This window comes from Medicago sativa, chromosome 2 (genome assembly GCF_051527215.1).
Source record: "Medicago sativa cultivar Bolivia chromosome 2, Bolivia_mono, whole genome shotgun sequence".
NCBI classification, from domain to species: Eukaryota; Viridiplantae; Streptophyta; class Magnoliopsida; order Fabales; family Fabaceae; genus Medicago; species Medicago sativa.
This window is the reverse complement of record NC_140750.1, coordinates 32,714,314-32,727,222: the sequence shown is the minus strand read 5'-3', so window position 1 is coordinate 32,727,222 and position 12,909 is coordinate 32,714,314. Positions and strand designations below refer to the sequence as shown.

General features: G+C 33.8%; 1 long non-coding RNA gene and 1 other non-coding gene across 5 annotated transcripts; one reads left to right on the top strand and one right to left on the bottom strand.

The window, feature by feature from the left end:
* The first annotated feature begins 8,678 nt into the window (after positions 1–8,678).
* On the top strand, positions 8,679–8,785 carry LOC146946332 (small nucleolar RNA R71). Its single transcript, XR_015029496.1, has one exon. It is a non-coding gene; the product is annotated as a small nucleolar RNA R71 (small nucleolar RNA).
* A 1,220-nt stretch (positions 8,786–10,005) lies between these two features.
* LOC146946331 (uncharacterized) lies at positions 10,006–12,875 on the bottom strand. 4 transcript variants are annotated; one of them, XR_015028238.1, is made up of 5 exons: positions 12,708–12,875; positions 11,513–11,726; positions 11,294–11,433; positions 10,684–10,771; positions 10,006–10,589 (listed from the first exon to the last, which is right to left on the bottom strand). It is a non-coding gene; the product is annotated as an uncharacterized LOC146946331 (long non-coding RNA). The 4 variants fall into 4 exon arrangements; XR_015028236.1 differs by having other exon boundaries at positions 11,294–11,430; XR_015028239.1 differs by having other exon boundaries at positions 11,294–11,430; positions 11,513–11,716; positions 12,708–12,724.
* Between the last annotated feature and the right edge of the window lie 34 nt (positions 12,876–12,909).

The window sequence follows — 12,909 nt, the reverse complement described above, 5'->3', positions numbered from 1 at the left end:
AAAAACAGCAAACCCCGTTTTTGTTGTTTCGGGCATTTGAGGGCCGATCCGAGCTTTCTTAAATGCTTATTTCAACATGTTTAACTACTGTTTTCACTCTTTAATCTACTGGAACATCTTATGGATTGGATTGGACTTGATTTTGTGATTTGAACTAAACTTTTGAAAAATGTCCAAACGCGTCGATTTTTCCGAAACTCATTTTTCTCAAGTAAAAAGGGTAGGGATAAGATTGTATACTTATTATATGATTTCTAAAAATGGTTGTGCTTGGTTTCAATGAGTTTTAACTTGTTTTGCTTTGAAAATGGAATTTATTGGAAAAATGTTAAAGAGAGGCGAACTTTGTGTTTTTCTATGATTCCGTTGTAATTAGCCGGTGAAACGCACATGTATACTCTACTGCATTCATATGTGGTCTAGGTGTATACATAGTTGAGGCATTGGATCGTGTTTGCTTGGTCTTGATTTATTTGTCTCAATTATTTTTTTAAAGTTGTAAAATGAAAGATGAACTTTGTCGAAAATAATCTTTAAGACCAAATACTTGGCAAATCTTTTGTGTATAGCTTTGTATGATTACATAAAGACGTATGAATGACTGTGAGGTGTTGAAAGTGATATCTATCTTAGTATGGAGTATTTCCTCCTTATTTGAATGATGAGAATTAGTATGATGTTGTTGAATTATATGATGAAGTCGATGTTGGTGAATACATATATGTTGATTAATTGTGATATTGATGGTGAATACATATATGTTAATTGATTGTGATATTTTTGGTGAATGCATATATGTTAAGTGATGGTTGTAACACCCTATTTCCACATTTTATTTTCATAATAAAAATTTATTCAAATAAGTAAACACGCAAGGGTGTCACACATATTCTAAAATCCAAAATAAATTAAATATAACTTCAAAAATATCACAGTGGGATAATTCTAAAAAAAAGACATCACTAAAACTGTCACATCATAAAATCTCCAAAAATACTGAATTCAAAATGAATTCTAAAACAAAGTCTGGAAAATAAATAAAAGGATGTCCCGACTCTTAGTGTTACTAATCAGAGCACCGACTCTATAAAACTCCAAAAATGCAAATAAATAAATGAGGAGGCGCCAACGACCTCTCCAGCTACTCACTGCTCTTAATTATCTTCTTCCTGCGAACCTGTACCCGGCGAGAGTACAGTCCAAATTTAAGGGGGTGAGAATATATCCAACACAAGAGATGCATAAGCACATGTATAGATTCAGATAAAAGAGCACGTTAATTATATTCAAGCATGTATACATCACAGACAGATAATGTTCTCTTTTAAACATATACATAAATATAATAAAATTAGGAAGCATCAATCAACATCTTATAATGGCAAGTAAGCATCAACAACATTTAAGAGTATTGAATAGACATTTAGCAAATATAACTCATTCACACATAACCACATAGAAGCACATCATTGAATAATCACGATCTTTAAATAGTAACACATCTTTAAATAAAACCTCCTTGAATTTCACATCTTCAAATAGACTTGCAGTTATGTATGCAATGTCCCTAACTCGACTCTATATGCATGTGGTACAGGTTTTGGATATCAGAAGTATGTTACTGATTTATCCCCCATCTTTAAATCACATCTTTAAATCGGACTGACCATGAATGCATGAACACCAAGAAATGACTCGAGAATGCACATCTTTATATGACTCGATAAATACACATCTTTAAATAGCACCATCGTCAAATATCACATCTTTATATAACACATATTCAAATAGCACATCTTTATATAACACATCTTTAAAACACACATCTTCAAATAATTCATCTCTACAAAATCTCTTATAAAAAAAATAGAATATATTATTTTGACCTACAATGGTATCCATTCTTCCATGAACATGTACAAGTATATACAAGTAGTAGCAAGTCACCAAAAATCATCAGTATAGTCATTCGAGTCACAATTATCAATGGCAGGAATAGCTACATGATAAACATATTCATCTCCTAATATGATTCAATCATAATTCGAAATCTTTATAAATGAATATAAACACTAGTCAACACTTCAATCTAAAATATAATTAGTAATTAAAAAAAAATTAAATTCAATTAAATAAATTGTCGAACACGCTAAGGTCATACCTATACACCTCTAATGATATTTAATAATAAGTAAATAACATCACAGAACTGAATATTCAATTGCAGCTATATACACAATTGACATGCATTCTTAAAGATATAAAACTCACTTTAATTTGTATATAAAACTGAATTATTATTATTATTGAATTACTCATTGCCAAAGTGTGCCCATTTTCAAATCGAGTATGGATAGCACAAAACATTTATCTACGGGAGAATCGAAACGATGGAACCAAAGTCAAAACAAAATAGAGAAACTGATTTTAATTAGAAATTAGAGTGAAAATATGAATTTAGGAACAACATGCCTAATGATAGCGTGAATTGAAAGTTAGTTTTGAATTTCACAGTATAGTGAACATGATAAACCATTGAAATTTCCCTTTTTAATACCTACACCTACAGGTCATCAAAATAATATAAATCTAAAAGCAACTATATTACCAAATCATTAAGGTTAATTGTTGACCCACATGACCCCATAGATTTACATGTAGCGAAAAAAAAAATCATTGCAGTACTGTGCTATTCATTACACCGATTTATAAATACGCATAAAAAGAATGAAAACATATAGGCATAGATAAACATATGTATATATCTATAGTAAATAATAAAGCCATCAGTGACACTATCATATATGAACACAATGTGATTATACATATTATACCTAACTGTTAACTAGCAATCGAAGAATAGATATAATAAAGCCACCAAAATATTATAAATCTCAATAATTAAACATATAATCACAACAAACAAATTAGAGTATGAATTTAACATAAATTTATCAAAGGATCATGAAAACAAGAAAGAAAAACACAAACCCTTCACTACCCATATGTTCTTACAACCCTTGTGGTGAATAGAGACTTCCCTCTTACCTCTAGTTTTGGTAAACTGATGAATTCCTACGAATCTCTTCCTAAGCTCCTCTCTCTTTGCCTCCATTGCCTCTTTACTCCACAACCCTAGCCTTTCTTTTGCCGTCTCGTTTCTCTCTTCTCGGTAACCCTTTCTCTCTAATTCTCTTCTCTATTTATAAGCTTTAATTGAGTTTGTTACTAATCTTTTCAGATTACCTCTAGGTTTGTTGCTAATATTTTCATATTACTATCTCCACCTCTAGAGTTTGTTATTATTCTATTATAACTATTAGGCTCCACTATTTACACCTCTTCTATTTATTTTAATTAAAACACTACTCAACTTACTTAATTAAACCTCTTTTTTACTAATACGCCTCTATTCTCTTATATTTGCTAAAAATATTCTTTACTCCTTAATATCTCATAATCTTCTATTTTTCAACAATTCACTAGTTCATCTATTCACTAAATACCCACAATCCTACAACATATATTGAAAACATTAAACAGACAATTCCTAGTAATATTAATATTACTAATATTATATAACAATAATATCAATAAATTAATATTTAAAAATTGGGGTGTTACAATGGTGACTTTGTTGGTGATTGCATATATGCTAAGTGAATGGTGATGATGACGTGAATTGTTTGTGTGAACATATGCATTGTTGTTGAGTCATATGTTCATGCATACATGACTGATGGTGACAGATTTTATATCCAAAATGTAAAACGGGTGTGAAATCTTACATACGATGTTTTTGTTGCATCAGGGTGACGACCTTGTTGGTGATGGTACCGCATGCATTTAGGAATCATGTATAGGCGCATTGTCCACCCTTGTATGAGTCTTATTGGCATATGTATTTGGTGAATGAATGTAATTGGTGAATTACATGTTGGTGAATTGTTTGTGTGAACATATGCATTGTTGTTGAGTCATATGTTCATGCATACATGACTGATGGTGACAGATGTTTATATCCAAAATGTAAGACGGGCGTGATATTTTACATATGATGTTTTTGTTGCATCATGAGGTGACGACCTTGAGGTGATTTGGTACCACATGCACATATGTGTCGTGAATAGGCGCATAACATAATTGGCATGAGTCTTAATTATTTATATGTTGATGATGATTATTTGATGATAAGTGTGATTGATGAATACATACTTGTGACATTTGAATGGTTGATGAATTGTGTCATAATTGAATACGTGACTTGGTTAATTTTTGCATTGGTGAAATTTGTTGAATGTTGTGATTTCTGCGAGTTGGTGTATATGTACATTGGTGAATCTATTTGATGATAATTATTTTGATAATAGTAATGAGGATAGAATTGTATATGTATATATATATGATTTGGTGATTCCTTTGATAATGATGATTGCTTTCTTATAACTTTGAAATGATGAATTGTACTTGTTGAGTTAAGTATGCTAAATGAGGACTAAGGTGAGTAATCCTTTCTTTGATTGATGTTGATAAATGATGAGCTTACGTCGATGACTTGATTAGAAATTGAATATGCTTGCTATACTATGTTAGAATTGTGATAACATGATGTGTATGGAATGGGGGACAATATTCATGTGATGTTAGTATTCTAGGAGGGGTGGTTGTGTATATAAGTTATGCATGAACCCTTGAATGCTTATGCTTGTTTATGTTTGATTATGATTGATGTGAAGCTAACCCCCAATGGCATGTGGTGGAACGCCTACCTATTTGTATGAATGGGTAGACGGCGTGCAGGATTAATTTGATTGCTTCTTGGTGAGTTGCTTGAGGATAGCGAGAGCTTCCTCTGTTTATCCGTTAGAGTCATAGATTAGGCTCTGATTAGGTCTCAGTCTTTATGATTTTTTGGATTTGTTTATGTATGATTTTTTGGATTTGTTTATGTTATGGATATTTTGCCCATATGTCAGGTTTGGAGATGTTATTTGTGGATGTATGATGATCTTATGACATGTATACTTTGATGATGTATGATTTATATCCGCTGCGACTGTTAAGGATTTTTATATATGCATGTTGTTTGAATTTTTGATGTGAATAAGTAGCATCTATTTCTTGAATATTTGCATTATTCGCGTGTATTATCGCTTTAATAGAAATAGGGCGTTACAAGTTGGTATCAGAGTCGTGGTCGGTCTTGTTCGGACTAGTATTCGTTGAATTTCCTGTTGTATACGAATGGTATTGAGTTACCTTTGGTACTTGTTGTGTTGTTTTGTTCTTTTAGGTAGGTTTGAGCGTAGTGGGGGAGTAGTAGGTTGCTTCTAGTGTGTTGGTCTGGCAAGGGAAGGTATCTTTGGCTGCAGAGGCTCAGTTGGTTGTGCTTTGTGTTAAGGTTCCTGTTGTTTTTGAGTTGGATCTTTTGTGTCTTCCGTTGAAGCATTTGGATGTTGACTTTTGGTGTCAGCATTAACTGCTTAACCAAGAGTATAACATTTTCTAAGCTGGTAGCGGAGGTAGGTGATAAGTTCTTGACCGCGGAGCAAGTAAAGAAGTCTTTGGACAGTGAAGCTTGTGTGTTTATGATGCTTGCATCATTGAAGGAAAGTAATGAGAATGAATTGGTGATTTGCCGGTAGTGCAAGAGTTTCTAGAAGTTTTTTCGGACGAGATTACCAAATTACAGTCGGAGAGGGAAGTTGAGTTTGCAGTTGATTTGGTACCAGGAATGAGTCCTATTTCGATTGCGCCATATCGGATGTCTGCATCAGAGTTGAGTGAGTTGAAGAAGCAGTTGGAAGAGTTGATCGAGAAGCAGTTCATTAGGCCGAGTGTTTCTCCTTGGGGTGCTCCAATGTTGTTGGTTAAGAAGAAGGATGGCAGCATGAGGTTGTGTGTGGATTATGGACAATTGAACAAGGTGACGATTAAGAATCGGTATCCGCTTCCAAGGATTGATGATTTGATGGATCAGCTGGTTGGTGCGGAAGTGTTCAGCAAGATTGATTTGAGATCAGGATATCATCATATTAGAGTAAAGGCGGAAGATATATCCAAAAACCGCGTTCCGAATGAGGTATGGACACTATGAGTATTCTGTGATGCCATTTGGAGTATCTAAAGCGCCAGATGTCTTCATGGAATATATGAATAAAATATTTCATCCTTGATGGGATAAAACCGCAAGTGCACGGTTCTACCGGTGTAGTAATAAAAGAGTATCGTTCCGACAGGGAGTTATGAATTCAATTAACTTTAAATAATGATTAGATGAAAGTTCGAGATTAAAGTTTGAATTTTTAATTAAAAGAGAAATAACTATAATAATAAAAAGGTGCCTTGAGATTATCGGTTCGTCATGGTGACAAACCCTTCACAAACCAAACCTTTAAACTTATAACTTTATGTTAGACCTAATTTCTAAAGACAAGTTTCTCTTTGGCCTATCACATCTCCTTTCGGTCTCAGTGAGTGTGTTCCTCTAGCAACCACGCCTATTTTCATGGTTGATTGCCTTTGGAATCCTTGAAGCTCGAAACTTTATGTGTCTCAAGGTTTGCTAGACTATTTTCAAGTTTCGCAATCCTTGTCTAAATTCACTTGTTCGAATATCAAAACTCCACTTTCGTTTTATGAATTGATATTTGAGATAATGAATTAACAATTATCAAACCCTCCACTTTCGCTTCTACAGTTTGATAATGGTAATTCATGTTAAAACGGTGAATTTAGATTAGAAACTAGGGTTACATAAAATTAAGGTTGAAAGCTTGGTTTGATTAAGATTATGTCATTAGACATAAAATTAGGGTTAATTCATGTTGAAGAAGAAGAAGAAGAAGAAGAAGAAGAAGAAGAAGAAGAAGAAGAAGAAGAAGAAGAAGAAGAAGAAGAAGAAGAAGAAGAAGAAGAAGAAGAAGAAGAAGAAGAAGAAGAAGAAGAAGAAGAGAGCTCACAATTTTATTGAGGTCCATAATGTGGACTTTGGAGGTGATGGTGTTGCATCATGTTTCGGAGCATTTGATTGTTTTCTTCATTTATTCGATTGCTCCTTTGGACATCATTCCTTTCAACACCTTGTTTTTGTTGCTTGATGCTTATTCCTTGAACTTCAGTTTGCATCCATGCCCACCGTTCATCATTATAGTTTTCACCGGCTTTTTGTTCATGGTGTTGTGCACGTACCTCCTCTTCATCACCACCATCATCTTGTACATATTCCTTTATTTGGTATCTTTGAATTCGATGTCATGGTTCATGACTATTGATTTCTTCCTCCCTGCATCATCATCTGAGCCAGCAATCTTCTTCCCTAATTTTTTTTTCATAGGCACGGACGTGCCACCATAAGCACGGGCCGTGCCTAGCCTCTGGTCTTAGGCACAATTTTTTTTTCCATTTTTTTTCTTCGTATCATCTTGGACAAGTACCTACACAACAAAATAACACAAAACAAACAAAAATAAAGCAATTAAATTCATGGGTTGCCTCCCACGAAGCGCTCGTTTAGAGTTATTATCTTGACAGTTAGAAAGTGGTTTAACTATCCTATACCCAATCTTTCAGAAAGGGACAATGGCATCAAACTAACATTCTCTCCCAAATCACACATGACTCTTTCTATAATCTCGGATCCTATAACACATGGTATGGGAAAACTCCCTAGATTCTTAAGTTTAGGTGGCAATTTTTTTGGAAGTATTTCAATAAAATTCCTAAACTGGTCATCTAACTTGGATTTAACAAAACCTTGTGTTAATGGAATTTCAGGCTCATGAGATGGTGAAACAAATGGCTTTTCATTCTCTCCTATGGCTTTCTCACTTTGAGGCTCATCACTCCCTATCTCTCCTTCATTGTTCTTAACTTTTACAACAGGGTCCTCTAATTGTTTACCTTCCCTAAGAGTAATAGCACTTATATGGCCTTTGGGGTTGGTTTTGGTTTGGCCCAAAAGAATTTCGGAGGTAGGAGAGGAAGCAGCCGCTTGTTGGGATACTTGAGAGATTTGAGTCTCTAGCAATTTTTGGTGAGTAGAAATGGAGTCCACTTTCGATGTAAGTTTGGCAAGAGAGTCATTCAAAAATTCAGTTTGATTTTTAAGCTCTTGGAGCTGCTCGGATTGATTTATACAATAATTTTCTAAAAAAAATTCCAATTTGAGGGACTCTTTGGTTGTTTGCATAACTGGGTGGTGTTGTTTGTTGTCCAAAAAGATTTTGAGGGGTTTGAAAAAAAATTGGTTGTTTCTAAACCCTTGATTATATTGAGCATAATTTACTTGCTCAGGACCTCAAACAACATTACCTAGTTGTCAATCAATGCCAATATGGCCAAATACATGACAAACTTCACAAGAAGGTGATACAGGGGCAGGTGTGACAGCACTAGTATTCATTTTATCAAATTTTTGTGTGAGTGGGTTAACCTTAGCAGCTAGATGATCAAGGGAAGAAATTTCATACAGATCTGCCTCTTTTTTAGAGTGTGAAGAAGCAGTGATGACTTTCTCACTTGTCCACTGATAGTGGTTTTGTGCCATGTCCTCGATCAAAGCATATGCTGCTATGTAAGTTTTATTCATCAAAGCTCCACCTGCAGCTGCATCAACATAAATTTTTGTGGTACACAAAAGACCGTCATAAAAAGTGTGAATAATAAGCCACTTCTCTAAACCATGATGGGGACAAAGTCTAAGCATTTCTTTGAAACACTCCCAAGCATCGTAAAGAGATTCTCCATCTTTTTGAGTGAATTGTATGATTTGATTCCTTAATTGAACAGTTTTAGAATAGGGAAAGAATCGGGCAAGAAAAGCTTGTCTCATTTGGTGCCATGATAGAACCGATTTCCAATGAATGAAACCAAGCACTAGCTGTATCCCCTAAGGAAAAAAGGAAAAAGGTGCAGCCTTATGGCCTCTTGGTTTGCATTCAAGGTTCTACTGAGTCTTAAAAAAGTTGAAATATGATCATTCGGATCCTCAGTGGGTGATCCGAAAAATTGATTTTGCTGCACTAAGTGAATAAGTGCAGATTTTATTTCAAAATTGTCCTCAACTGTTGGGTACACAATAACATCGTATCACTCATCTGAAGATGAGATTGCATAGTCTTTAAGAGTGTGTTCCTTAGTCATATCATTATTATTTCATGCTTCCCAAGAAGTTAAAGGCAAAAGAAAGAAATAGAAAAAGAAAGAATAAAAAAAAATAAAAAAGTAAAGATGAAACTAAATATTATAGTAAAACTAACTAATTATTGACTCATCAAACTAAAAAACTTGATGGAATAAACCGCTAGTGCACGGTCTATCGAAGTAGTAATAAAAAAGAGCATCGTTCCGACAGGGAGTTGTTTAATTCAATTAACTTTAATTTGATGATTAGAAGAGAAGCAAGTTGTAAAGTTGAGGGTTTCAGTTGGTTGTAAATATAATAATAAAAGGAGCTTTGAGATTATTGGTTTATCATAACAACGAATCCTTCACAAACAAACCCTAAACTTCTAACTTTATAATTGGCTTACTTTCTAAAGACAAGTTTCTCTTTAGCGTATCAAAGTTTCTCTCGAAGTCAGTGATTGTGTTCCTCTAACAATCAAGCCTATTCTCATGGTTGATTGTTATTAGAATCCTTGAAGAACGAAACTTTATGTGTCTCAAGGTTTGCTAGACTATTCTCGCAGCCCTTGTCTAATTTCACTTGTTCCAATATCAAAGTTTCGTGTTTGCTTTATGAATTGATATTTGAGATGATGAATTAACAATTACAAAACCCTTCGTGTTCGCTTCTTAGTTCGGTAATTGTTAATTCATTATAAAAACGGTGAAATTAGATTAGAAAGTAAACTTATATAAAATTAGGGTTTATGGTTTGGTTTGATTAGGATTACGTCATTAGACTTATCCAACAATCCTAAGACAAGAGAAGTCCACTCACTCATGTTCATCGTAAACATAGAGAAGGAGAAGAAGAACATAAATAAAATAACAAGAAAGTAAAGAAATAAAAGAAAAACTTTATTGAGAAAGACAATTGTCACTTATTGAATTCCAAGAATAAAGATGATTTGTTTGCGATGGCTAGCTACTCTATTTATAGGATACATTCGACTTAGAATATAAGCAATTACATCACTAGAATGTTCCACATGGCAACTGCGGGCTTTTTGGTCAAAACCAGAATAGAGTAGCTTAAATCCTAAGCAAAAGCAGCAAAAGGCACTCCTGGAGGGTGGCACGACCGTGCCAGCCTTAGCACGGGCCGTGCCAAGCTTCTGACTTGGGGGAGATATATTTTTGTCTCCAAATCTTCATATTTTTGCTCCGAATCAGCTCCAGACTCCTTTCTTTTGCTCCAAGACTCAATCCATCAAATATTTATTCTTGAAATATAATAATATGCAATTGAAGTAAAATAGTTCAAAAAGGAAATAATATTAAAATAAAATAAACTTATCAAAAATCATGATGCACTTTCAAATTTTGGTAGCTCCAATTTCGTCAAGTACACCCAACTTAGACGGAGCTATATAGGTCCCTTTTACATAAGCCTTAGTCCATAAAAAGAAGATATCATTCATCTGCACAAATAAAAGGTAGTCATATCTATAAGGCTAAGATGTGTCCAAAGTACGTCGAAGCAAAGAAAAAATAATTGTCTGAAACGTGGCGTACAAGAGTCATACGAGTGTTGGACAGCGCAAACGCCTAAGCTTAGAGGTGTTTGTGCTTCATCTCGCATAACACAAGCAAACATCACAACCTGCATTTAAAATAATATTAACGAAGGATTATCTGTCACACACAAAAGAACTTAGAAAAACAATCATATTAGAATATACAGTAGTTGATTAACCTCACACTGAAAACGAAAAATAGTAACAAAGAAAAAAGAAAAATAGTAACAAACAAAGAGCACACCATAAGAAATTGTTTGGACACTGGAACATGAACAAGTGTATTCATCCTCAACACAACAAATTGAATCAAATAAAAGGCTTCTTTAACTAAATTTATAAAAAAGCCGCATCCTAGAAGAAGCAGAGGTGCATACATATAATGCCCAAAAATCATAAAAGTAGGCAAGTCCATAATTATAAAAGTAATACCAAATCATCCAAAAATTTATAATTCAAAATGGCATCAGTCTCTACTCAATAACAGTTTTGATATACTTGTATTTATGTGCAACATACATATTATGAACTCTTAAGTACATAATTCTACATATATTAGGTAAAGTATTATCTATCAAAAAAGAAAAAATTATTTGCTAAAGTACTACCTGCACTAATTAGTAATTTCCACTCAAGTATTTATGTAGCTGTTATCGGCTTATCGTAATAGACCCACCAACAGGACACAAAAATACTTCATCCTTTGAGAGCGTGTTGTTGAAACGTGACATGCATTTATGCTAATCTGCTGAGCAATCAATAGTGTTAAATTCTTCAGTCCATCAAAATAGTTATGATAATTACACTTAATTGAAAAAGAAGCGCACCTAAGTCATTTTATTTGTCAGTAAACATGCTCAAGATTCATCTTTATGAGTAGCAAGAATGTAGCACTCATCCTATTCGATGCCTGGAGCCTGCAACTGGATCCTACATTTGTGTTTGCCACCAATATTGATCGTAGAAACATTAAGATAAACATATCATCTTTACTTTCAAGTCATGGAGGCATGAGTTAGCAAATTATGTAGCTGCATATGCCTACAGGATCAATCAAGCTTTTAGTTAGTCCAAATTTTATTTATACAGCAACTCATGAAAAATTCTACACTAAAAGAAAAAGGTATATACACCAACTTTTAGTTCTAATTATTAGTATTCTTGTTTGGCATAATAATGTTGCTACTTATTTTGACATATTAATATTGCTACTTTCTCTGAACTAGAGACACCTTAATTCCAGTCCAATGAAAGAAATAGAGTACAAATTATAAGAAACAAGGCTATGATGGAAATTATCTAAATTTTCCTAGTTAAGGGCTGCAATTTTCCAAGTCAAGCCCAATGAAAAAGAAACATGTCTAATGCAAGTGTCTCTTAGTTTAAGTTGTTTTTTTTCTTTTCAAAATAATAATCCAGCTTCTATACTAAATAGGTCAATCATGTGAAAAGATTAAGAATGAATTGAATTGTTAAACCTTAAAATCGTTCTTTTTATGAATGGCCATCTTCAAGTTTTCTCCGATTTTCAAAGGGTTCGGACTCATAAAAGTAACATAGCCACTAACATATTTAACATTTTCCTGCAAAACAAATTCTCTAAACTGATTTGTTTTAGCAATATTCAACTCGTGTAAACTGATTTTGCAACTTCTATAGTAAAGTTCAATCTTAAGTCGAGCTTCAAATATCACACAAATCAATAAAACCCAAAACAAAAAATTAGATTGTACTGGGAGGAAAAACCTAAGTTCAATAAACTCAAACTCAAAAATCATATTCAACACAATGAACTTAACCCTATGATAATTTGTAAATAGTATAAGTTTAATTTTGAGTTGAGTTGAAAAAATCGCACAAATCAATTGACCCCACAATGATAAAAAAAAAATAAACTAACATTTACTTCAATCAATTCAAATTCAAAACCATATCCAACACTAAGAGCTTAACCCTGAGATTAGTTCAACAACAAAAGTTGAAATTAAAGTGAAGCTAAAATCAGTGTTATAAAAAACTTACTTCGCTGTGTTTGTTTGGATTTGACGACGGCGAAAAGAAACTGATGCGGAGACGGCAAAGGGACACGGAGGAAGGGCCCGAGAGGGACGATGTGAAACTGATAGCGGAGGATGAAGCTAAAAGGGTTTTCTCAGAGAGGATGAATTAAGGATGCGGAGGGGGGGGGGGGGGGGGGGATTTTCTCGGCAAGGGTACGAGGGAG